The following is a 27,424-nucleotide window of genomic DNA, read 5'->3' as shown; positions in this document are numbered from 1 at the left end:
CTGGAATTCAGTCCTTTGTCCATGTTTGGACCAAGGCTGTAATGAGGTCGAGAGCCGAGTGGTCTTGGCGGAACCCAAATCGGGCATCGGTTGTTGCTGAGTAAGTGCCGCTTGACACCTTCCATCACTTTGCTGATGATTGAGAGTAGACTGATGGGGTGGTAATTGGCCGGATTGGATTGGTCCTGCTTTGTGGACAGGACATACCTGGGCAGTTTTCCACATTGTCGGATAGATGCCAGTGTTGTAGCTGTACTGGAACAGCTTGGCTAGAGGCGCGGCTAGTTCTGGAGCACAAGTATTCAGCACGACTCCCGGGATGTGTCGGGGCCCATAGCCTTTGCAGTGCGCTAAGCTGTTTCTTGATATCACGTGGAGTGAATCAAATTGGCTGAAGACTGACTTCTGTGATGGTGGGGACCTCAGGAGGAGGCCGATATGGATCATCTACTCGGCACTTCTAGCTGAAGATGGTTGCAAACACTTCAGCCTTGTCTTTTGCACTCACATGCTGGGCTCCACCATCATTGATGGGGATTTTCATGGAGCCTCCTCCTCCCGTTAGTTGTTCAATGGTCCACCACCATTCACGACTGGATGTAGCAGGACTGCAGAGCTTTGATCTGAACATTGATTGTGGGATCGCTTCCGCTTTTTAGCATGCATGTAGTCCTGTGTTGCAGCTTCCCCAGGTTGGCACCTCATTTTTAGGTATGCCTGATGCTGCTCCCGGCATGCTGTTCTACACTTCTTATTGAACCAGGGGTGATCCCCTGGCTTGATGGTAATGGTAGAGTGAGGGATATGCTGGGCCATGAGGTTGTGGTGGAATACAATTCTGCTGCTGCTGATGGCCCACAGCGCCTCATGGATGCCCAGTTGTGAGCTGCTAGATCTGTTCTGAATCTATCCCATTTAGCACGGTGGTAGTGCCACACAGCACGATGGAGTGTCCTCAGTGTGAAGATGAGATTTTGTCTCCACAATGACTGTGCGGTGGTCACTGCTACTAATATTGTCATGGACAGATGCATCTGCAACAGGTAGATTGGTGAGGACGAGGTCAAGTAGGTTTTTACCTTCGTGTTGGTTCTCTCACCAACTGTCGCAGGCCCAGACTGGCAGTTATGACCTTCAGGACTCGGCCAGCTCGGTCAGTAGCGGTGCTACCGAGCCACTCTTGGTGATGGACATTGAAGTCCCCCACCCAGAGTACATTCTGTGCCCTTGCTACTCTGTGCTTCTTCCAACTGGTCTCCAACATGGAGGAGTACAGATTCATCAGCTGAGGGAGGGCGGTAGGTGGTAAACAACAGGAGGTTGCCTTGCCCATGCTTGACCTGAAGCCATGAGACTTCATGGTGTCCGGAGTCAATGTTGAGGACTCGCAGGGCCACTCCTTCCCGACTGTATACCACTGTGGTGGTGATGGAGGAGTTTGGGACATTGGCTGAAAGGTATGATTCTGTGACTTGACTAGTCTGGGACAGCTCTCCCAATTTTGGCACAAGTCCCCAGATGTTGGTGAGGAGGACTTTGCAGAGTCGACTGGGCTGGGTGTGCATAGCCGGTGCAGAGGCCGATGTCGGGTGGTCCGTTATTATTATTGTGTTTCATAGCAGTTTGTCACAACTGAGTGGCTTGCTAGGCAGTTAAGAGTGGCAGTTAAGAGTCAACCACATTGCTGGAGTCACATAGGCCAGACCAGGTAAGGATGGCAGATTTCCTTCCCTCAAGGACATTAGTGAACCAGATGGGTTTTTACAACAATCTGATAGTTTCATGGTTACCATTACTGATACTAGCTTTTTATTCCAGATTTATTTAATTAACTGAATTTAAATTCCCCAGCTGCCATGGTGGAATTTGAACTCACATCTCTGGATCATTAGTCCAGGCTTTGGAACTACTAGCCCAGCAACATTACCACTATGCTACCGTTCCCTCATTGACTGCCAACATTACTATAAACACATTATTACAATCCTCTCTTTACCAAAATATGTTTTCAAGCTTTGATGAAGAATCCCACTGTGAATGACAGAAGACTCAGCAGAGTGAAGATATCATTGAACCTATATTGAGGCTTTTAATAGAAATCTTGCAAACTAACCTAGTTCTGTCACATACTATTCTATCCCAGTAAGAGGGAACTATTTATTTTCATTTAACCTGTTTATTTGCTTGCCTTGGTTTCATTTCAGTTATAATCACCAATGAAAATATGCTGAAACAAATCTTTTAACATCAGTTGACAAATGATTGATTTACAATTACAGTATTAAAAAGTTAAACATTGACATCAGTACAAGCTTCAATATTTTATTGCACAAAGTAAGCTGTCCCATTTGAGAACAGCATTGTACTTCTGTAACAACAACAAGTATTTATATAGCGCCTTTAACGTAGTAAAATGTCCCAAGGCGCTTCACAGGAGTATTATAAGACAAAATATTTGACACTGAGCCACATAAGGAGAAATTAGGGCAGTTGAGGTAGGTTTTAAGGAGCGTCTTAAAGGAGGAGAGAGGTAGTGAGGCAGAGAGGTTTATGCAGGGAATTCCAGAGCTTAGGGCGTAGGCAACAGAAGGCCACCAATGTTTGAGCGATTATAATCAGGGATGCTCAATAGGGCAGAATTAGAGGAGCGCAGACATCGCAGGGGTTGTGGGACTGAAGGAGATTAGAGATTGGGAGGGGCGAGGCCATGGAGGAATTTGAAAACAAGGATGAGAATTTTGAAATCAAGGTGTTGCTTAACTGGGAGCCAATGTAGGTCAGCGAGCACAGGGGTGATGGGTGAACAGGACTTGGTGCAAGTTAGGACATGGGCAGCCGAGTTTTGGATGACCTCAAGTTTACATAGGGTAGAATATGGGAAGCCAGCCAGGAGTGCATTGGAATAGTCAAATCTAGAGGTAACAAAGGCATAGATGAGGGTTTCAGCAGTGGATGAGCTGAGGTAAGGGCGGAAATGGGCAATGTTGCGGAGGTGGAAATAGGCGGTTTTAATTATGCTGCGGATATGTGGTCAGAAGCTCATTTCAGGGTAAAATATGACACCAAGGTTACGAACAGTGTGGTTCAGCCTCAGACAGATGTTAGGGAGAGGGATGGAGTCAGTGGCTAGGGAACGGAGTTTGTGATGGGGACCGAAAAAAATGGCTTCGGTCTTCCCAATATTTAATTGGAGAAAATTTCTGCTCATCCCGGACAAACAGTCTGACAATTTAGAGACTGTGGAGGGGTCAAGAGAACTGGTAGTGAGGTAGAGCTGGGTGTCATCAGCTTACATGTAGAAACGGACGCTGTGTTTTCAGATGATGTTGCCAAGGGGCAGCATGTAGATGAGAAATAGGAGGGGGCCAAGGATAGATCCTTGGGGGACACCAGAGGTAATGATGCAGGAGCGGGAAGAGAAGCCGTTGCAGTTGATTCTCTGGCTATGATTAGATAGATAAGAGTGGAAGCAGGTGAGTGCAATCCCACCCATCTGGACAATGGTGACACCGAATAAAACTTGTGACAAGGTGCACAGAAGGTTCGGTGAGGAGGAAGGGAAGAGAGATTTTTTTCTGGTTATTATCAAAGCAGTTAAAATCATAAAATCCTAGAATGATACTACACAAATGGAGAACATTCAGTCCATTGTGTCTGTGCCAGCTCTTTGATAGAGCTAGCCAATTAATCCCACTCCCCTGCTCTTTCCCCATAGCCCTGAAATATTTTCCCTTCAAGTATTTATCCAGTTCTCTTTTGAATGTTACTATTGAATGTGCTTTCACAACCCTTTTCAGGCAGTGCATTCCCGATCACAACAACTCGCTGTGTAAAAAAATGTTTCCTCATTTTGCCTATGGTTCTTTTGCCAAATACCTTAAATCTGGTTACTGACCCTTCTGCCACTGAAAACAGTTTCTCTTATTTACTCTATCAAAACCATTCATGATTTTGAACATCACAATCAAATCTCCTCTGAACCTGCTCTGCTCTAAGGAGAACAACCCCAGCTTCTCCAGTCTCTCCACATAACTGAAGACCCTCATCCCTGGTACCATTCTAGTAAATCCCTCCTGCACCCTCTCTAAGGCCTTGACATCCATCGTAAAGTGTGGTATTTGCAGAATTGAGCACAATATTCCAGCTGAGGCCTAACTAGTGTTTTATAAAAGTTTAGCATAACTTTCTTGCTTTTGTACTCTATTCCTTATATTAATAAATTCAAGGATCACATAGGCTTTTTTAACAGCCTTCTCAATGTGTTACCATCTTCAAAGATTTGTGTTTGTACACCCCAGTTCTCTGTTCCTGCACCCCCTTTAAAACTGTACCATTTAATTTATATTGCGTCTCCTACCAAATTGTATAATTTCACACTACTTTGCATTAAAATGGACAGACACATGGCTGATGAAATTTATCAGCCTGTTTATGTCCTCCTGAAGTCTGTTACTATCCTCATTGTTTACTACAATTCCTAGTTTCATATCATCTGCAAATTTGAAATTATGCCCTGTATTCTCAAGTTCAGGTCATTATCTATCAAAAAGAGCAGTGTTCCTAATACCGAACTCTGGGGAACACCACTGTATACTTCCCTCCAGTCTGAAAAACAACCGTTCACTACTACTCTCCGCTTTCTGTCCCTTAGCCAATTTTGTATCCATGCTGCCACTGTCCCTTTAATTCCATGGGCTTTAATTTTGCTAACAAGTCTATTGTATGGTACTTTGTCAAACGTCTTTTGAAAGTCCATGTACACACCAACCACACTACCCTCATCAACCTTTTCTATTACTTCAAAGATCTTGATGAAGTTAGTCAAACACGATTTGCCTTTAACAAATCTGTGCTGACTTTAATTTTTTAGCCCATACCACCGACATTAAGCTGACTGGCCTGTAGTTATCGGGTTTATTCCTCTCCTTTCTTTTTTTATAAACAGGGGTGTAACATTTTCAATCCTCCAGTCCTCCGATACCACCCCTATTTCCAAGGAGGATGGGAAGATTGTGGCCAGAACCTCCGCAATTTCCACCCTTCCCTCAGTAACCCAAGATGCATCCCAACCGGACCAGGTGACTTTTCTACTTTGAGGACTGCCAACCTTTTAAGTACATCCTCTTTATCCTATCCAATATCACTACTGACTGCTCATTTGCTGCTACATTGGCAGCATCCTCTGGTGAAGACAGATGCAAAGTACTCATTTAGTATCTCAGCCATGCCCTCTGCCTCCACAAGATGATCTCCTTTTTGGTCCCTAATTGGCCCCACCCTTCCTTTGACTACACTTTTACTATTTATGTGTTTTTAAAAGAGCTTTGGGTTCCCTTTTATGTTAGCTGCTAATCTATTCGCATACTCTCTCTTTGCCCCTCTTATTAGATCTCCTCTGTACTTTCTATATTCAGCTTGGTTCTCTACTGTATTATGAACCATACATTTGTCATAAGCCTCCTTTTTCTGTCTCATTTTAATTTCTGTATCTTTAGTCATCCAGGGAGCTCCAACTTTGGATGCCCTTCCTTTCCTCCTCATAGGAACATCTACTCTGTACCCGAACCATCTCCACTTTGAACCTTTACACTGTTTATATTAGGATAATTGAAGTCCCACATTATCACTAGACTATAGTTCTTGCATCTTTCTTTAATTTGCCTGCAAATTTTCTCCTCTATCTGCTTCCCACGGTTTAGTGGCCTATAGTATACACCCAGTAGCATAATAGCTCTTCTATTGTTCCTTAATTCTAATCAAATAGACTCTGTCTTTGGCCCCTCAACTACACAAACAATCCCTCTCCAGTGCTATAATGGTTTCTTTGATCAATACTGTTACCCCCACCTTTTTTACCCTTCTATATTTTTCCTGAAAACCTTGTAGCCAAGAATATTATATTCACAATCCTCCTTTGAGCCAGGTCCTTGTTATTGCCACTGTATCACAGTCCCATGTGGCGACTTGCGCCTGCAGCTCACCAACCTTATTTACCACGCTCTGTGCATTTACATAAATGCACTCCAAACCCATCTTAGACTACTTCGCATTTTCCCACTGTCTGATCCCTCCTGTTTCTGAACTATTCGTTACTCAGTCCTCTGTGTACCTTGTTTCTCCTCTAAGGTTTCATCCTGGTGCCCATCCCACTGCCAAATTAGTTTAAACCTTCCCCCACAGTACTAGTTAACCTTTGCGCGAGGACATTGGTCCCAGCTGTGTTGAGGTGCAAACCGTCTAACTTGAACAGGTCCTGCTGCCCCATAACTGGTCCCAATGCCCCAGGAATCTGTAGCCCTCCCTCCTGCACCATTTCTCCAGCCACGCATTAAGCTGTTTTTTCTCCACTATTTCTATACTCACTAGCGTGTGACACTAGGAGTAATCTAGAGATTACTACCTTTGAGGTTGTGCTTTTATACTTTCTAGCTCCTGAAACTCTGTCTCTAGGACCTCAAACCTTTTCCTTCCTATGTCATTGGTTGACGCATGGCCCACAACTTCTGTTCCCCTTCCCCCACAAAATGTTCTGCACCCTTTCAGTAAAATGTCCTTTAACCTGACACCAGAGAGGCAACACACAATGCGGGACTCACGTTGGCAGTTGCAGAAAGACCTGTCTGTTCCCCTAATAATCAAAACCCCGATGACCACTGCATTTCTACACTTTGCTGTGCCCCCCTGTGTATTCATTTGCCCCAGTGTGCCATGGATGTGCGCTAGTCTGCACTTCCCCAAGGTGTCGTCACCTTGACTGGTATTCAGCGCTGAAAACTGGTTTGAGTGACACACTCCCGGAGGATTCCTGCACTGCCTGCCTCTTCCTACCCTGCTGGATGGCCACCCACTTACTATTCTCCTGAATTCTCTGTAGCTGCTTGGTGACAACCTCCTGGAGTGTGTGTTCCAGGAAATTTTCAGCCTCCCTTATGCCCTGCAGTGACTCTAGCCACTCCTCAAGCTCAGAAACCCTGTTCAGTTATACCAGCTGGACAAGTCCAATCTCTCAGACCAGGCAAGTTCACATGTAAGGAGCAACAATCAATAATTCATTTTGCCTTTAAAAATGGGTCTTATTTTGATGAATATCGCTTAAAAATTAAAACAAAAAGCTGAAATTATTGAGCAGAGCTATTGGGATCCGAGAGAGAAAAGATAGGTTAGTGATTAGTGTGGAGACCCTTCATCAGAAGAGTGTTGGAGTGAAGGGTCTCCATCTAACACATTAACCTGTATTTTCTCTTTCAGATGCTGAATGACATGCCTCGTTATTTCAGTATTTTCTATTTTTATTTCAGATTTCCAGCATTTAGCTTTTTTATCTCTATAAATTTTAATTTTTGCAACCCTTCTCACTCGAGGAGTAAAATTTACAATCCACAAGTGTCCTAATTTTCAGCAGTTCTGCTCTTACTTCACGAGATATTGGCTAGATTAGCTTCAGGCTCCAAAATAGTGTCAGTGATTTATAGAAATGTCTGGGATCTGGGAATGACTCTATAGTCTCAAATACAACTCAGGAGTCATGTGTAAAGCTATGAATCTAGAATATGTAAAATCAGTTGGCAGCAAAGCTACCGGAAAATAAAGATTGCAGTTGGAGAGTAAGAAGTCATTTCCTCAGGATGAATTTTCTTTGACCAACTGTGGAACAAATTTTTACAGCAGAGTTGAAGGTTGGCCTCCGCTTTTCTGATTCCTCCCTGGAGGAGGGAGTCAGAGTAAGGAATGAGGCACTGTTCCCCACAAGTCGCAGGAGCATCTGCAAGGCCACTGTTAAGCAGGCCTGGACAGAAGTGGCTGAAAATGTCAGTGCCACCAGCATCATCCCTAGGATCTAGATTCAATGTAGAAAGAGGTTTCAGAACCTCAGGAGAGCAGCAAGGGTGATTACATATATTCATCTTTCTCAAAAGCACCTGACAATATTCCTCTCACTTCCCTCTGCCACCACATTCAACAATTCCCTCCCCTGAAGCCCTAGAGGAGTATAAAAAGTGCAGGGGCATACTTAAAAAAGAAATTAGGAGGGCGAGGAGGGGCCATGAAATAACACTGGCGAGCAAAATAAAGGAAAATCCTAAGATGTTTTATAAGTATATTAAGGGCAAGAGGATAACCAGGGAAAGGGTAGGGCCCATTAGGGACCAAAGTGGCAATCTGTGTGTAGAGCCAGAGGATGTAGGCGGGGTTTTAAATGAATTTTTTGCATCTGTGTTCACTATGGAGAAAGACGATGCAGACATAGAAATCGGGCAAGGGGACTGTGACATACTTGAACATATTAGCATCGAGAGGGAGGAGGTGCGAGCGGTTTTAGCGGGCCAAAAAGTGGATAAATCCCCAGGCCCGGACGAGATGTATCCCAGGCTGCTGTGGGAGGCAAGGGAGGAGATTGCAGGGGCTCTGACACTAATTTTCAGAACCTCTCTGGCCACAGGGGATGTACCAGAGGACTGGAGAACAGCTAACGTAGTACCATTATTCAAGAAGGGTAGCAGGGATAAACCAGGGAATTACAGGCCAGTGAGTCTAACATCTGTGGTGGGGAAATTATTGGAAAAAATTCTGAGGGACAAAATTAATCTCCACTTGGAGAGGCAAGGATTAATCGGGGATAGTCAGCATGGCTTTGTTAAGGGTAAATCATGTCTAACAAATCTGATCGAATTTTTCGAGGGGGTGACTAGTGGGGTGGATGAGGGAAATGCTGTGGATGTGGTGTACATGGACTTCAGTAAAGCTTTTGACAAAGTCCCGCATAGGAGACTGGTCAAGAAGGTAAGAGCCCATGGGATCCAGGGTGCCTTGGCGCGTTGGATCCTAAACTGGCTGAGTGGCAGGAGGCAGAGGGTGATGGTCGAAGGTTGCTTTTGTGACTGGAAGCCTGTGTCCAGTGGGGTACCTCAGGGATCGGTGCTGGGTCCCTTACTGTTTGTGATCTACATAAATGATTTGGATGAAAATGTAAAAGGTATGATCAGTAAGTTCGCAGATGACACGAAAATTGGTGGGGTGGTAAATTGCGAGGAGGAAAGCCTCCGGCTACAGGACGATATAAACGGGTTGGTCAGATGGGCGGAAAAGTGGCAAATGGAATTTAACCCTGAGAAGTGCGAGGTGATGCATTTTGGACGGACAAATAAGGCAAGGGAATACACAATGAGTGGTAGGACCCTAGGAAGTACAGAGGGTCAGAGGGACCTTGGTGTACATGTACATAGATCCCTGAAGGCAGCGGAGCAGGTAGATAAGGTGGTTAAAAAGGCATATGGGATACTTGCCTTCATTAGCCGAGGCATAGAATATAAGAGCAGGGAGGTTATGATGGAGCTGTACAAAACGCTGGTGAGGCCACAGCTGGAGTACTGTGTGCAGTTCTGGTCGCCTCACTATAGGAAGGATGTGATTGCTTTGGAGAGGGTGCAGAGAAGATTCACCAGGATGTTACCTGGGATGGAGCGCCTCAGCTATGAAGAGAGGCTGGACAGGCTGGAGTTGTTTTCCTTGGAGCAGAGAAGGCTGAGGGGGGACCTGATTGAGGTGTACAAAATAATGAGGGGCATAGATAGGGTAGATAAAGAGGAACTTTTCCCCTTAGTGGGGGGGTCAATAACAAGGGGGCATAGATTCAGGGTAAGGGGCAGGAGATTTAGAGGGGATTTGAGGAGGAACTTTTTCACCCAGAGGGTGGTTGGAATGTGGAACTCAATGCCTGAAAGGGTGGTGGAGGCAGGAACCCTCACAACATTCAAGAAGCATTTGGATGAGCACTTGAAATGCCATTGCATACAAGGCTATGGACCAAATGCTGGAAAATGGGATTAGACTGGACAGGGATGGATGGGCGGCGCAGACACGATGGGCCGAAGGGCCTCTTTCTGTGCTGAAAAACTCTATGACTCTATGAATCATATCCTTCAATATATAATTTAGGGGCACATTTGAACACCTCTTACTCATTCCAAATACAGGAAACTTTCGATTTACCGGCACCTAAATAACCAGAAATCTCGGTTAACCGGCAAAATTCAGGAGTAGGTTCAGGTAAGTTTTACTTCATATTGTACTTGCCTTCCTCGATCTGTTGCTGTGCAAGGGTGTGGCTGCAGCTGTTGCTAAGCTACAGAGACGCTTGGAACTTGTGGCCATTGTTCTGAACCTGTTGCTAAGCAACAGGGTTTGTTGCTTTATACGAGCTCTCAGCTCTCCGTATCTTTTACTATAGCTTTCGGTTATCCGGAATTTTTGATGAACCGGCACCACGTTGGTCCCGTCGGTGCCGGATAAAAAACAGTTTCCTGTACACTCACCACTTCCTTTCCTCTCTTCACAGCACACTTTAACCGTATTTTCTTCTCACATCCTAGAACTTGCACAACCAGCAACTCCTCCCAGCACTCCTTCCTCATGCCACAGGACGACTTGGCTTTACATTCATCACCTTCCCAGCCTCTTTCCATTTTGCTTCTCCACTTCCACGCGCATTATATGTACAAGCCCTACATATCTCCACTTTTTCAACAGCTACTCACTAACTTTCACCCTCTCTTTCTGCAGGAAAAGACATTGCAAAATGTAAGGGAGAGGAGTCACTAACATCGCCCTCACTCAAGCAGAGCAAGCCCCAGCAATCAGCGCCACGAGAATCTGGGAGAGAGAGACTGGCGGCTTACCTCAGCAGGGTCTCTGCATATTACGGTAACCCTACATTCATCTCAACAAATATGCAGCAAGCTTCACAACTTCAGGCTGCATTCTCAAGACTTGTTTGTAAATGTCCAGTTTCTATCTGCCATCCTGACAATTGTTCCTTTTCTTTTTCTTGTAGATCCTCTTGGCAGTAGGAAGCTATTGTGGGAAACACCTTGGAGGAGGACAGTCAGCCACTTGATTCCTCCCAGACATCAGCTCAGACATTGGCACTCCGCATGGGTTAGATAATGAGGCAGAGGGGTCTGCACGAGGTGAAACAGCAACACGAGTGAGCAGCTGCAGGTACTGATAGCAGGGATAGCCTAGGAGAAAGCTTGCTGCAGGGAGAGGTCCTTCCCCAGCTCTGCTTAGGATAGAGATGCAGACTTCATGGGCCCAGTAACAAAAAGTAAAATGCTTGTATCATTTGTATTTGAAGGCCTACCATGAGTTTCATCACTATTTTTAAGAGTATGGAGGAGTCTACTTCCAACTGGTGTGGTGTCACCTCTCATGGCATCAACACTGCAGTCTACCCTGAAGAGTATGGTCACCTCCAGGGACACTGAAGCTAGGCCCTCACAAAGGGAGTTAGCATTACCAGCCTTTGTAACTTTAGTGGCACCTTAAATCACTGTTATCCAGGCTCTGGGCTCTACCGTAGATGAAATAGACAGGGGCTGTCAAGAAGGCACTCATCTGCAGTCTGCTGTCCTGCATATCAGTGGAAGAGATGAGCCCCAGCCCTAAAGGAGTGGCAGTGATGCAGTGAGGGCGGAATGTGATACTCTCTCTTAGGATGTCAGCATGTCTGCTCCTTCATCACACCCTCAACCAATGCCTGCTAGGAAGTAAGCTGAACCACACTGTCCTGGCAGCAAATGAGGTGCAGCGCCTAATAGGATTAGTAGAGTTAGTAAACTTTCACTTAAGCCTTATTGGTAAATCACTTAGTGAGAAATGGAAGGCAGTTATTATGTTTGCCATTAAATTAACCACCTTTATCAGATTTGGCACTTTGGTCTACAGTGTAGTTTACTAGCAGCTTCTGAGTCTGCATTGTCAGACTGTCATTGATATAGAACTTCATTTGAATGTTCTTTAATGCAGGATGAAGGAACTGGGGAAGGATGGAACCAGGACAGTTAAGCAGAGAGGGTCTGTGTAAGTTTTTAGGGTAGGGGAAGGAGGTCAGCAGAATTGCCGAATAATTAGCTGACCCCCCACATCTCTTGCTGCAAGCTGTCGAGGTGTCCCTCCTTCTGCTGCTTTCTCACCTTCCGATGAGGACTGCTGCAGCTGTGCCTCATCCAAATGCATGCCTCTGCATGGCGATTTTGTGCATTATGTAAAACACTACTACGATGTGGGTCACTCTCCATGGGACATATTGTAGGGAGCCCATAGATCTGTCCAGACACCTGAACCTCTGCTTCAGCATCCCTATGGCGTGCTCAATAATGATCTTGTGGTGCACTGACTTCAGTTATATGCATGTTTCTTAGGAATTGTGGGGTTGTGGAGCATGGTCAGGAACCATGTCTGAAGATAATATCCCGTCCTCCAGCAGCCATCCTGCCTTGTTCCTGGGAGGATCAAATATTCAGGGGCATGAAACTATTTGGTGCAGAGGCACATCATTTTATTCAGTATGAGTGGACAGTGACAGCAATAGAACTCAAATACTCAGAAAATAAAAGGAAGGTTGGGAAAGTATTTCTATTGTACATTAGGTTGTGCTGTAGGCCAATAAGATGACTTGCTTCACCCTGCCCTTGCAGCTTCTGAGAAACCTCAACAACAGCTGTATAAAACACTAGTTAGGCCACAGCTAGAGTACTGCTTATTCTTTCTGGTCACCACATTACAGGAAAGATGTGGTTGCACAGAGTAGATTTACGAGAATGTTGCCAGGACTGGAGAAATTTAGCTATTAGGAAAGATTGGATAGGCTGGGGTTGTTTTCTTTGGAATAGAGGAGGCTGAGAGGAGACATAATTGAAGTGCATAAAATTATGAGGGGACAGGAAGGACTTATTGCTCTTAGCAGAGAGGTCAATAACCAGGGGGCATAGATATAAAGTAATTGGTAGAAGAATTAGAGGGGAGTTGAGGAGAACTTTTTTCACTCAGAGGGTGGTGGAGGGTCTGGAACGCACTGCCTGAAAGGCTGGTATAGGCAGAAGCACTCATCGCATTTAAAAAGTACTTGGATATGCACTTGAAGTGCAAGGGTACAGATCAAGAGCTGGAATGTGGGATTAGGCTTGATAGCTCTTTTTTGGCCGACACAGACACGATGGGCCGAATGGCCTCCTTCCGTGCTGTAAATTTCTATGATTCTATTAACAGCTCTTCAATTCTTAACCCTTTAAGACTGCAACTTGGCGAATCAATTCTGCTCAATGGGTTCTTTCTAGGGTTGCAAACTTTGGTTGGACATATTCCAGGAGGTTTCATCACATGATCTCCCACCTCCAAACATCCCACCCCTCACTCCAACCATTGGTTGCCCGAAAGATCCATTCTCACGGTGCACTGCCTTCCTACACCAGTTAATAGGCCAATGCTCTTTATTGCCCGATTCTATGATTCTTCTTGACCTTTTCCGCTACATCTCCGGTATTTTTAAAACTAAATAAATAAAGGTGTTCAAAGAAAATGAAAAAAAAAAAATCACAATTTTTGCCAGTCCCCTATGATTTTTTTCCCCTCTGGTTGCTTGCAGTAATGTTCCGGAGATTAATTCTCAATTTTTGAGATTGGAACATAGGAACAGGAGTCGGCCATTTAGCCCCGCGAACCTGTTCGCCATTCAATGAGCTCATGGCTTATCTGTAACCTAACTCCATACCTGCCTTTGCTCCATATCACTGAATACCTTTTTAACAGAAAGCTATCAATCTCAAATTTTAAATCTAACAATTGACGCAGCATCATGTTTGCAGAAGAGAGTTCCAAACTTCTAACACCCTTTGCGTGCCGAAGTGTTTCCTAACTTCACTCCTGAAAGGCCTGGCTCTAATTTTAGGCTATGTCCCTGAGTCCTAGATTCCCCAAGCAGCCAAAAGATTTTCCCTCTATCTACCAGTTCCCCTTAATATCTTGAAAACTGATCAAATCTTCTAAATTCCAGGCAATATAACCCTAGTTTGTGTGATCTCTCCTCGTAATTTTTTTTTTAAATTTCATTCATGGGATGTAGGTGTCGCTGGCAAGGCCAGCATTTATTGCCCATCCCTAATTGCCCTTGAGAAGGTGGTGGTGAGCCGCCTTCTTGAATACAACTGAGGGATGTCCATTTCAGAGGGCAGTTTAAGAGTCAACCACATTGCTGTGGGTCTGGAGTTACATATAGGCCAGACTAGGTAAGGACGGCAGATTTCCTTCCCTAAAGGACATTAGTGAACCAGATGTGTTTTTACTGCAATCTGGTAGTTTCATTACTGATGCTAGCTTTTTATTCCAGATTTATTTCGTTAACCAAATTTAAATTCCCCAGCTGCCGTGGTGGGATTTAAACTCATGTCTCTGCATCATTAGTCCAGGGCTCTGGATTACTAATCCAGTAACATAACCACTATGCTACCATACCCATTTAACCCTTGGAGTCCAGATATCATTCTAGTAAATCTATGCTGCACTCCTTCCAAGGCCAATATATCCTTCCTACGGTGTGGTGCCCAGAACTGAACACAGTACTCCAGGTGTGGTCTAAGCAGAGCCTTGTATAGCTGCATTAAGGCTTCTAACCCCTTGTACTCTAGTCCTCTAGATATAAAGGCCAGCATTCCATTAGCCTTTTTGATTATTTTTTGTACTTGTCCATAACATTTTAATGATCTATGCACATGGATCCCCAAGTCTCTTTGGACCTCCACTGCTTCTAGCCTTTCACCATTTAGAAAGTACTCTGATCTATCCTTTTTAGGTCCAAAGTGGATGACCTCACACTTGCCTATATTGAAATCCATTTCACAGTTTTGTCCATTCACTTAATCTATTAATATCTCTTTGTAATTTTATGCCTCCATCTACACTGCTTACAATGCCTTCTATCTTTGTGCTCTATCCTGTCATCTAAGTCATTAATAAATTCAGCGAATAGTTGAGGCCCCAACACAGATCCCTGTGGGAGGCCTGCCAATTAGAGTACCTGCCCATTATCCCTACTCTTTGGCTCCTGCCGCTCAGCCAATCTCCTAACCAGGTCAATAATTTGCCCTCAATTCCAAGAAATTCAACTTTAGTTAACAGTCTCTTATGAGGGACTTTATCAAATGCCTTGTGGAAATCCATATAAATAACATCGATAGACATTCCTCTGTCTACTACTTTAGTCACCTCTTCAAAAAATTCAATCAGGTTCATCAGGCATGATCTACCCTTTACAAATCCATGCTGGCTCTCTGATCAGCTGAAAATTTTCAAGGTGTTCAGTCATTCCATCCTTAATGTTAGACTCTACTAATTTCCCGACAACAGATGTTAGGCTGACCGGTTTAGAATTCCCTGGTTTCTCTCTCATCTTAGTGGAGTAACATGTGTATCTTTCCAATCTAAAGGAATGGTTCCTGAATCGATCATAGTTAGGGCATCGGCAATCTTCTCACCTACTTACTTTAATACCCTGGGATGAAAACCATCTGGTCCTGGGGAATAGTCACTCTTTAGTGCCATTATTTTCTTCATTACTGTTAATTTGCTTACATTAATTTTGATGAGTCCACATCCCTGATTCAACATTAGTTTCCTTGGGATATATTCTGTACTGTAAATACTGATGCAAAGTAATTAATTAACATGTTCACCATTTTCTTATTTTCATTTATAATATCACCAGTCAGTTTTTAAGGGGTCCACATTGCGCTTACCCACCCTCTTTTTACTAATATAATTGTAAAACAATCAATCATGGAATTTTGCAACTTAGTTCCATCACACCTCATTCCCCGACATCCCTACAGTTGTTTGAGGTAGCATCATTGCTAGACCCATCAGGTCTCATTTACTGATTTTGGCTTAAGTGTTTACCCCATTTTGAGGTGAAAATAAACATAGCAGTATTTGATTAAATTCGTTTTACTTGTTTTACATTCTAAACACAAACTTCACTCTCAACATTTGCCTGGTGACAGCTTGAACCACCACCTTATTCCAGAGATTACACCTGAAAGCTTCTCCGCCATTATGAAAAGCTCTTTTTTAAAAAGAAAACAATCACATCTCCTAAATTAACATTTCCAATTTATATATGTAGTTCTAAAAGCACCACTTACCAATGCTGCGGAAATATGAACTTGGAAGAAAGAGGCGTCCTAGTGTTCCTTGAACTCCTGTCAAACCAAAGAAGAGGATTAATTGTAAATGGTTCCCAATTCTTCATGTAGTTTATTTTCATCTACATGAAATATTGTAGAAAATAACACGGTTTTTGTTAAAAGCTTTTAAAAAAAAAAATTGTCCAGATGCTTCATATGAATTTTATGAATAATTCAGTCCATTTCATTGATGTGATGTATACTCAAATGTTTAATAATTATGATGTATGCTCAAATGTTTAATAATTAAGTAGTAAATAAAATAAAGGCAATTAGTTTGATACACCCAATATTGTGCACACATTTAGACAGGACCCGTAGGCTACATAATAGCCTGCAATTTTCTTGAAACAAGCGGCAAAACAACAGTGTAATGCTGATCTTCAGCACAAAAGATTGTGGAAATTTGCAAGTAAATGACGTGCCAGTTTTTACACAACAGTTTCCTCAATCTTTTGTGACAATTCAGCTAAACCTCTACTGAAACCCTCTGCCGCTCATTGCCATAGCTCTGACACCCCATGCAGAAGACTGGAGAATGTGAGTTTCCTGCATTTACACCAGTTCTGAATGGGCTGTAAATTTACACACACAATTTTAGGCACACAGGACCCAATGTCATACTGTTGTGTATTTTGAATGTGTATTAGAATTGTCCCACATGGGATACCGTAATGGTGATTTGCAATGCACTATGGGAAATGTAGTGCATTGAGTGAAGAAGCACATTGTAAATAAAATGGCCGTTAACTATACTCTCCACCCCGGAGTCCTTCTTAATTGTTATATTGGTAAGGGTATAAAACCCCTTGAGACACAACAAAACTGGCGACGAGGACGATGGACTTGCGCATCACTTTGCACTGGAATCGGCGATGATTAAAGTAAGAAGTTCCTGTCTTAATGGCGTGCCCGCAGTTTAGTGCTGATGCAATCGCCTCGTAAAGGTGGCGGTTCGTGTGTTACACAAATAAGAAGGGGGAGAGTAATGATACAGTGAAAGGAAGTGGAGGAAAAGGACTGTAAAAATAAAAGTGGAGGAAAAGGACTGTAAAAAAAATATATAACAAAATGGCTATGCTAACCGGAGCATTTGGACCATTTGATGAAACAGTGGAGCAATGGAGTGCTTATACAGAGCGTTTCGGATTTTTCGTGACTGCAAATGGCATTAAAGATGACGTGAAAGTGGCGACGTTCCTCAGTGTGATCGGAGCAAAAACATTTGGCTTGTTTGATGCACCCGGATAAGTCAGGCGCTAAGACATATGATCAGATTGTGGAAGTTTCGGAAACACATTTCGCACCCAAGCCGCTGCTGATTGCCGAGAGGTTCAGGTTTCACAAACGAAACCAAGGGGAGGGTGAGTCCATAGCCGAATATGTTGCAGTGCTAAAGAAGCTAACTGAGCATTGTGAGTTTGGTGAAACTCTAAATGACACTGTCCGTGATAGGTTTGTGTGTGGATTAAGATGTGAAGCAACACAGAAGCGCTTGCTCACGACTGACAAACTGATGCTTAAATCAGCAGTGGAGCTCGCTGTGTCTGTGGAGTTAGCAGCTAAAGATGCACAGCTGTTGGGGGCTGCAACAAGAGTGCACAGGGTAGCAGCTACACCGGATAAGCATGCAAGGGGCGCCAGAGAGTGTTACAGCTGTGGAAGGTCAGGTCATCAGCCATCTGACTGCTGGGGTAAAGACCTGACCTGTCGGAAATGTGAAAAGGACACATTGAACGTGTGTGCAAAGGGCAAAGCAAACAATCCTACACAGAGACACACAAAAACAAACAAGGAAACACATCCAACTGGCGTTCTAAAAAGAAAAACCTACACATGGTGAAACAAGAACAGGAAGACAGTGACACAGACTCTGATGGGGAGCTGAATCTCCATGTGTTAACAGTGAATGGAGGCTCATCAGGCTATGGAGTCACTCCACTACTAGAGGGAATACCGGTCAAAATGGGGCTGGATACGGGGGCCGCTGTCTCCTTGATTTCAGAGAAGCTATTCAAAGAAAAACTGAACCACCTATCACTGACGCCGGCCAAGCTCATCTTAAAGACCTACACTGGGGAAACAGTCCCAATGCTGGGTAAGACGGAGGTCAAGGTGGAGCTTAATGGACAAACCGTGATGCTGCCAGTTTACGTGGTCAAGGGTGACTATCCACCCCTGCTGGGCAGGCCATGGTTGGAGAAAATTCATCTGGATTGGAACAAAGTGAATGCGGTGTCAGTCAAAGAGGCGGGGCTAGCGGCAGTGTTGACAAAGCATGCGGCTGTTTTTGACGGAGAATTGGGGAGTATGAAGGGGATTACGGTCAAACTCAAGGTGAAGCCTGACAGCCAGCCACGATTCCTGAAGGCCAGGAACGTTCCCTACGCCCTCAGACCAAAGGTGGAGGCTGACCTGGAGCGTCTGGTCAAGATAGGGGTCCTGGTGCCGGTTTCGCACAGTGAGTGGGCCACGCCAGTGGTACCAGTGATGAAGAGTGACGGCGCGGTTCGCTTATGTGGAGATTTCAAAGTAACAGTGAATCCTGTGCTCTCAGCTGAACAGTACCCCCCTCCCCATCATTGAAGATCTTTTTGCGGGTCTAGCAGGCGGTCAGAAGTTTAGCAAGATTGATCTATGCCAAGCCTACTTGCAGATGCATGTAGAAGAGGACTCACAGAAGTACCTCACCATCACCACCCACAAGGGCCTCTACAGGTACTGCCGCCTATCCTTTGGTATAACGTCAGCACCAGCATTGTTTCAGCGGGCTATGGACCAGATCTTAAGCGGCATTCCAGGGGTACTGTTGAGGCTGCCGCGGAACACGAATGGAGGCTGAACCAATCTGAGAAACACATGACTTTTTATTACATTCTCTTGAGAGATGGCTGCTCCAGCTCCTCTCTGCTAAAACCGGAAGCTCCATGAGGGCGACGCCCACGCTTTTATATACACACCAAGGGCGATGCCCACTCCTTTGATATGCCTTAAAGGCAGCATGCCTCTTAAAGGCAAGGTGCCTGATTTATTGTCCACGGACGAAAAAGTGGAGTGCGCCCGTTTAGGTGGCGATCCGCCACACAGCTCCCCCCAGAATCCGCTTAGGAGGTGTGGACGAGACGGTGCGGCGGTCTCATGGGCCGGCCGAAGCGGCTCTTGTAGGACGCCGGTGGACGTGGAACGGCCAGGCGTGGAGCAGCCGAGTGTACTGGCTTGAGGGCAGGTTGGCCGCGTGGCGGTGGACGAGCTACTGGGACCTGCTCACCGGGCTCCGAATGTGCTGGCTTAAGTCGGTCAACTGACACTTTCAGTCCTGTCGCCCACTTGTAGGGCGAAAAATTTGTCCCCAGCCTGTAGCACTTTGTAGGGCCCGTCGTACGGGGGTTGAAGAGGTCCGCGGTGAGCGTCGTGCCGGACGAAAATGAACCGTGCCTGGTGCAGGCTTAGCGGGACATGTGAGGCGGATTCACCGTGCCGGGCAATGGGCACCGGGGCGAACTGTAGCGCCGGTGAGGCGAAGTCGTGGCGTTGCTGGTCGGCTGACCAGGGTGTCGTGGCGGTGGGCAGGAACTCGCCGGGTACGCGCAGCGGCTGGCCGTACACGAGCTCTGCTGCCAATGCGTGGAGATCTTCTTTAACCGCAGAACGCAGGCCGAGGAGGACCCACGGGAGTCGGTCGGTCCAGGCGCCGTCCTGGAGGCTGGCTCGAAGAGATGCCTTCAAGGATCTGTGGAACCGCTCACAGTCCGTTGGCTCGGGGGTGGTACGCTGAATGGTCACCCCGAGATTGCGTGCGATGGCGGTCCAAAGTTCAGAGGTAAATTGCGGACTTCTGTCCGACGTCATGTCGGAGGGGATGCCGAATCGTGCGACCCAGGTGCTGACGAAGGCTCTGGCGATGTCGGCGGTGGTGGTAGAGGTCAGTGGAATTGCCTCGGGCCAGCGCGTGGTGCGGTCGACGATCGTCAGCAAGTGCGTGTGGCCTTGCGACGGCGGCAGGGGCCCGACGATGTCCACGTGGATGTGGTCGAATCTACGGTGAAGGGACGGTGAACTCCTCGAGGGGTGCTTTCGTGTGTTGCTGCACCTTGGCCCATTGGCAGGCTAGGCAGGAGTTGGCCCAAGTACGCACATCCTTGCGAAGGCTGCGCCAGACAAAGCGGTTGGCTACCAATTTGATGGATGCGCGGGCGCCTGGGTGGGAGAGGTTGTGGAGAATCTCGAATACCCGGCGGCGCCAGGATGCTGGGACGACGGGCCGAGGTTGAGATAGGGATATGTAGCACTTGACCGTGACTGCGGTCGGGCCGCAGGCGACATCGGCCAGACGTAGCCCTGGTAGGTGCGGAGAGCAGATCAGGGTCCGTGAGCTGGTCTGCTGCGAGTTGAGCGTAGTCGACTGCCAGGTGTGCGGTGTGGATGGCGGGGCGGGAGAGGCAGTCGGCTACCACGTTGTCTCGGCCAGAGACATGTTGGATGTCCGTGGTGAACTCGGACACTGCCGCGAGCTGGCACTGCTGCCTGGCGGACCAGGGGTCGGTTGTCTTTGCCATTGCGAATGTCAAGGGTTTGTGGTCGACAAACGCAGTGAAGGGGTGACCCTCCAGCAAAAACTGAAAATGGCGGACCGCCAGGTACAGCGCGAGAAGCTCGCGGTCGAAGGTGCTGTACTTGACCTCCGGGGGGCGTAGTTGGCGGCTGAAGAAGGCAAGTGGTTGCCAGGCGCCATCGACCCACTGCTCATACACGGCGCCGACCGCGTGGTCGGAGACGTCCGTGGTGAGCGCTACTCTGGCATTGGGCCGTGGGTGCGCGAGCAGGGTGGCGTCGGCGAGCGCGGTCTTGGTGGAGTTGAAGGCGGCTGATACGTCTGCCATCCATTCGACCGCCATCTTACCGCTCCTGCCCCGGAGGGCTTCATACAGAGGCCTCATGAGGGACGCCGCTTTGGGAATGAAGCGGTTGTAGAAGTTCACCATCCCGAGGAACTCCTGGAGTCCCTTGATGGTGGTGGGGCGGGGAAATTGCTGGACGGCCTGCACCTTGGTGGGCAGGGGAATGGCCCCAGCATGGGTAATGTGGTGGCCGAGGAAATCGATCTTGTCCAGGCCGAACTAGCACTTAGCTGGGCTGAGAATGAGCCCGTGGTCGCTGAGGCGCCCGAACAGGATGCGAAGATGTTCGAGGTGTTCCTGCTTGGAGGAACTGGCTACCAGGATGTCGTCCAGGTAGACGAACAGGAACTTCAGGTCCCGAAGGACCGAGTCCATGAGCCGTTGGAATGCCTGGGCCGCGTTTTTGAGGCCGAAGGGCATCTGCAGGAACTCAAAAAGCTCGAAGGGGGTGATTACGGCCGTCTTGGGGACGTCCGCAGGGTGGACAGGGACTTGGTGGTAGCCGCGCACCAGGTCGACTTTAGAGATGTTCCTGCTTGGAGGAACTGGCTACCAGGATGTCGTCCAGGTAGACGAACAGGAACTTCAGGTCCCGAAGGACCGAGTCCATGAGCCGTTGGAATGCCTGGGCCGCGTTTTTGAGGCCGAAGGGCATCTGCAGGAACTCAAAAAGCTCGAAGGGGGTGATTACGGCCGTCTTGGGGACGTCCGCAGGGTGGACAGGGACTTGGTGGTAGCCGCGCACCAGGTCGACTTTAGAAAAGACTGAGCGGCCGGCCAGTCTAGCCGAGAAGTCCTGAATGTGCGGCACAGGGTACCGATCAGGGGTGGTGGCGTCGTTGAGGCGGCGGTAATCCCTGCAGGGGCGCCAACCCCCGCCTGGTTTGGGGGCGATGTGGAGTGGGGAGGCCCAGGGACTGTTGGAGCGGCGAATGATGCCGAGCTGTTCCATAGTGGCAAACTCCAGTTTGGCCGGGTCCAGCCTGCGGGCGTGGGCGTACACTGGGGGGCCTGTAGTGGGGATGAAGTGTTCCACCCCGTGTTTGGCGACCTCCGCAGCAAAGGTCGGGTTGGTGAGGGCCGGAAATTCGGCCAGGAGTGCCGAGTAGTCATCCGTGGCCTGGGCGTGGCACTGACGCCATGTCGGCGGGTTGACGGGGGGGGGCCATGGCGCCCAGGATGGGGGACATGGTGTTCATGTCCACGAGGCGGTGTCGAGGGATGTCTACCAGTAGGCCGTGTGCGCACAGGAAATCTGCGCCGATGAGGGGGGAAAGTACCTTGGCAGTAATGAACTCCCATCGGTAGCAGCGACCAGCAAGGTTGAGGGTGACTGTGCGGGTGCCGTACGTCCGGATGTCCGAACAGTTAGCGGCAGCCAGCGCCTGTCCTCGTTCGCCCTTTTGGATGTCGAAGGCGGAGGCCGGAATAATGCTGTGCTGAGCTCCAGTGTCGCACAGGAACCGGCGGCCGGTTTTGTCATCCGTGACGTACAGCAGGGAACCCGCGTGGCCCACGGCCATCGCGGGGGCTGGTACGGGGGCGGACTTGAAGGAGCAGGGAGGTGTGCACCGTTGTGCCCTGGCGCCAAACCGTGCGTAGTAGTAACAGTAGCCCGGGTTTGTGGGGCGCGAAGGCCCCATAGGCCCCGTGGCTGGGCCTTGTGGTGGCCGGTGAGGGGCGCGCCCAGGCTGTGGCTGCCAGGTCCGGAGTGACGTCGCGGCTGGAGTGAACGGACAGCAGCTTGTCGGCCTCGTCGGCCAGGGCTTCTAGGTCCGTGAGGCCGGACGCCACGATCGCTGGGAGGTAGCTGGCGGATGAACAGCGTGCGGAAAAGGGACCCGGGTGAGCTCTCGTCGGTGAGTGAGAGCATGTGGGAGAGGAGGTCTGACGGTGAGGCGTCACCGAGGCCTGGAAGGTCGAGGAGGCGGCAGTTTCGCTGGTATGTCGAGGTCGTAAATTTTTTAAGGAGCGCGGCCTGAAGATGTGCATACTTGCCCTCCTCTGGTGAGTTCTGCAGCGCTATCCAGACCTTCGTGACTGTGGAGCTACCGAGTGATGCGACGAGGTAGTCATACTTCGTCCCATCTGTGGTAATGTGTCGCAGCCGGAATCGGGACTCAGCTTGGAGGAACCAGACTTCGGGCTGGTTTTCCCAAAACTCCGGCAGTTTCACAGAAACTGCGTTCGTGTCCGCCATTGCAGTGCTCGGAATACGTTGAGCGTCGGGGTCACCAATGTTGAGGCTGCCGCGGAACACGAATGGAGGCCGAACCAATCTGAGAAACACATGACTTTTTATTACATTCTCTTGAGAGATGGCTGCTCCAGCTCCTCTCTCTGCCAAAACTGGAAGCTCCATGAGGGCGACGCCCACGCTTTTATATACACACTGAGGGCGACGCCCACTCCTTTGATATGCCTTAAAGGCAGCATGCCTCTTAAAGGCAAGGTGCCTGATTTATTGTCCACGGACGAAAAAGTGGATGAAGGAGTGCGAAGCTGCATTCAAGAAAGCCAAAGCAGCTTTGACTGACCCCAGAGTGTTGACGCACTTTGACCCGTCGTTGCAGATTCAGCTGTCCTGTGATGCATCGCCTTATGGCGTCGGCGCGGTCGTGTCCCACATCTTTCCCTCAGGCGAAGAGAAGCCGATTGCATTCGCGTCAAGGTCCCTGAGCAAGGCGGAGGTGAAATACCCGCAGATCGAAAAAGAGGCTTTGGGCATCATCTTTGGAATCAAAAAGTTCCATCACTACTTGTTCGGAAGGACATTCACCTTGCTGACGGATCATCGTCCTCTGACATCGATCTTTGGTCCACACACAGGAATACCCTCCCTGGCAGCGTGCAGGATGCAGCGCTGGGCGCTGATGTTAAGCGCTCACAATTACAACATCAAATACCGGAGGTCAGCAGCACATGGCAATGCGGACGGATTGTCAAGACTTCCGCTGCCTGTGCCCTCTGAAGGCTGTGAGCAGAAGATTTTCTACTTTGACATGGTGAGCAATGCCCCTGTCACGGCCCGGCAGGTCAAGAAAGAGACCAGAGTGGACCCTACGCTATCCAAGGTGCTGGATCGGGTGATGCGAGGAGACGGATCACGGGTGTCAGATGCACCACCTGAGCTCCTACCTTACCTGTCAAGAGGGAAGGAGTTGTCTGTCACGTCAGGATGCCTCTTTTGGGGCATGTGAGTGATCATACCACCAAAGCTGCGGAAACATGTCCTCAACGAGCTGCACTCAGGACATTGTGGTATTGTCCGGATGAAGGAGCTGGCCCGGTCTGGATCATGAAATTGAAGTTGAAGTGAAATCATGCCCATCATGCGAGACAACCAGGGATACGCCAAGAGCAGCGACACTGCATCCATGGGAATGGCCGGCGACACCGTGGCAACGGATCCATCTGGACTTCGCGGGACCAGGGGAAGGAGCGATGTTCCTGGTCGCGGTGGACTCCCATTCCAAATGGCCGGAGGTTGCAGTAATGTCCACTACCACTGCGGAGAAAACCATCGAGACTGAGAGAGATGTTCGGGCGATTTGGCCTGCCGGAGCAGATCATAACCGACAATGGAACACAGTTCACATCCCAGGAGATGGAGGAGTTCCTCAAGAGCAATGGAATCCAGCACACGTTCTCCGCGCCTTATCATCCATCCACGAATGGATTGGCGGAGAGATTTGTCAGAACGCTGAAACGCGCGTTGAAAGCGGCAAGAAGTGATGCTCCTCTAAAGCAGCGCCTGAATGCTTTCTTGCTGAAATACCGAAACACGCCTCATGCTACGACTGGAGCATCTCCTGCTTACCTACTCATGGGAAGGCAGCTACGGACACGCCTTGACCTGCTGAGGCCAACATCCACAGAAGCAGTGGTGCACGCCAATCAGCAGGATCAAGTCAGCAGAAGAGCTCAGAGGTCCAAAGAACGACACTTTGTGGTGGGGGGGGCAAAGTCCTCGCGCGTAACTACACCACCCCAGAGCGGTGGGTCCCGGCTACGGTCATTCAAAAGACGGGCCCCGTTTCATACCGAGTCCGCACTGGAGACGACCGAACATGGAGACGGCATGTAGACCAGTTACTGCCAAGACAGTCGCCACAGGTAACCCAAGAAACAGAGGATCAAGGACCTGCTGGGGACTCCAGCAGGGACTGGTCGTCCGACCCTGAGACGGTGGCACCATCCACTCTTGTGCCATCGAGGGAGGAAGCCACGCCTGCAGGGTCACGGCAGAGCCTGCTCCTGAGACTAGGTGTTACCCCCAAAGAGAAAGGCAGCCTCCAGAGCGCCTTAGTTACAGTTAGTGCTAACCTGTGTGCATGGGGCAGAATAATCCCCAGGGTTAGCAGAATGTAGAGGCAGTCTACCCTCTCTTCCAAAGTTATAGTCATTTTCAGTTATTCTGTTTTGTGGACATTCTATTTTAAGGGGGAGGAAATATGTTGTGTATTTTGAATGTGTATTAGAATTGTCCCACATGGGATACCGTAGTGGTGATTTGCAATGCACTATGGGAAATGTAGTGCATTGAGTGAAGCAGCACATTGTAAATAAAATGGCCGTTAACTAAACTCTCCACCCCGGAGTCCTTCTTAATTGTTATATAGGTAAGGGTATAAAACCCCTTGAGACACAACACATACTTTGGTGTTTTTATGGAGTTTTCATTTTTGTTTAAGCAATTTTTTTAATATACGTTTTTTCTCATCAAGACTAGCACTGTATTTTCTGTATCGTTGAATACATTTTTATGGATTTAGAATGAGTTATGACAAAATGGATGAGCTTCCACAATTGCATTATCTTAAACATGGCTTGTATTCCCTTATGTTTAGAAGGTTGAGGGGTGATCTAAACGAGGGCCAAGTGTTTCTGCTTTGGGCGCAATCGGCAATCCAGGCGCAAATTGCGCTCATAATTGTGCTAGTTTTCTGAAGTGAAGTTATATTTCAAGTCTACGTTCAAACGCATTTGCATGATCACAAACATAAAATCTTCCATGAACCAGTGTAATTGGGCAGCGTTTTAGAACATAATTGCTTTTCTTTCAACCTTGCATTAAAATATATTAATTGATGTATTTGAGAGTGGTAACTTGGTGCAGTTTTATTAGTACAGCTGAATAAGCATTTTTAATGAGTGTCTAGTGAGTAACTGGTTTTAAATAACTAAAAATTACTTTAAAAAACTATACAGCGCTATTTACTAGTTTCATTGGTATAAACTATAGTTTCTTAGTAAATTAAATATTATTTAATATTTTAAAACTTTTTAAAGTTGCCTATTAGTGCCCTTGCACCTATAAAAGCCAGCTCAATTTTAAGAGCTTCCTCGAAGGCCCGCAAACAGGCACAATTGGCGGAGACACACCATGTTCATTAATTGGATCTGTGGGCGTGACCAGTTATGTGGGTGGGGCCAGCTTCCAGTACGATGTTGATTAAATAAATGCAAAAGATCGCAAAAACTCGATTTGTCCTGGATGTAAATTATGCTTTCAATTCCACAATCTTTTGCACTGGTTTGGCCAATTTCGTGCGAATTGCGCTGGAAAAAATCAGTGCAACCTACTCCGGTGTGCCTAATATGCATAAATTATGGTTTGATGGATTTCCATGTGGCATTCTCCCAATCATCCTGCTGATGCTCCGAATTGAAGACAATTGGAATCAACTGCTTATGGAAAACACTGGCCGAGAAATTTGGTAGCCCCCGAAAACGGACACGGGGATCGCGAAGCGATAAACCCACACCTGTTGGAGGACTGCAGGCAGTACATAAAACTTGCATGATTATAGCGTTCAGCACTGCTGAGTGGCTGAACGCTCAGCAGGGGGCCCAAGTTTGTGCGGGGGGGCCCAATTAAAGCTAGCTTGCACAACTTAAAAGGTGGTCTGCATCTCTTAAAGGGGAGGTGCCTTCTGCCTGCAGCAGGTGGTGGAAGTGCTTGTGGAGGCAACTGACAAAAAAAGAGTAATGGCTCAACAGGCCAGAAAAAGGGCTCTAGATTGTCCAATGCAGCACTGGAGGTGTAGGTCCAGGTGGTCAACTCCAGGAGAGAGGTCCTCTTCCCAGGAGGCCTACCAGGCAACAGACGAGAGTGCTATGGGAGCAGATAGTAAATGTGGTCAATGCCAGCCGTGTAGGCCCGAGGACCTGGACTCAGTGCAGGAAGAAGTTTAATGACCTCATACGTCTGGTCAAGGACAGTGAATTCATCTTCAAATGCCATATCCCACCATCTGCACGCCTCTAGCCTCTCGCACTGCTCAATGCACCACACCCCCATCACTCACCAGCAACAATCTATCAAACACGACTCATCTCACATCACCCGCATACATTTATCACTGCTGTAAGGCTCACGCCCACATCTCACAGCCTGAACACACTGTCAGCTATTCAACCATGATAGCCACATCACCTACATGTACATCACTCACTGACACACTTCCCTTTCTCTTGCAGGAAAAAGTGGTGCATAACCGACGCCAG

At 47.7% G+C, this 27,424-nt stretch overlaps 1 long non-coding RNA gene across 1 annotated transcript; it reads left to right on the top strand.

Moving 5' to 3' along the window:
- The first annotated feature begins 9,969 nt into the window (after nucleotides 1–9,969).
- Nucleotides 9,970–16,759, top strand: LOC147102133 (uncharacterized). Its single transcript, XR_015073213.1, has 3 exons — nucleotides 9,970–10,701; nucleotides 10,832–10,998; nucleotides 15,956–16,759. It is a non-coding gene; the product is annotated as an uncharacterized LOC147102133 (long non-coding RNA).
- Nucleotides 16,760–27,424: the final 10,665 nt, after the last annotated feature.

Source organism: Somniosus microcephalus, chromosome 22 (genome assembly GCF_052327205.1).
Source record: "Somniosus microcephalus isolate GS21.2 chromosome 22, FLI_Smic_1.0, whole genome shotgun sequence".
In the NCBI taxonomy this organism is placed as follows: Eukaryota; Metazoa; Chordata; class Chondrichthyes; order Squaliformes; family Somniosidae; genus Somniosus; species Somniosus microcephalus.
The sequence above is the reverse complement of the archived record's forward strand: the minus strand, read 5'-3'. Positions and strand labels throughout refer to the sequence as shown.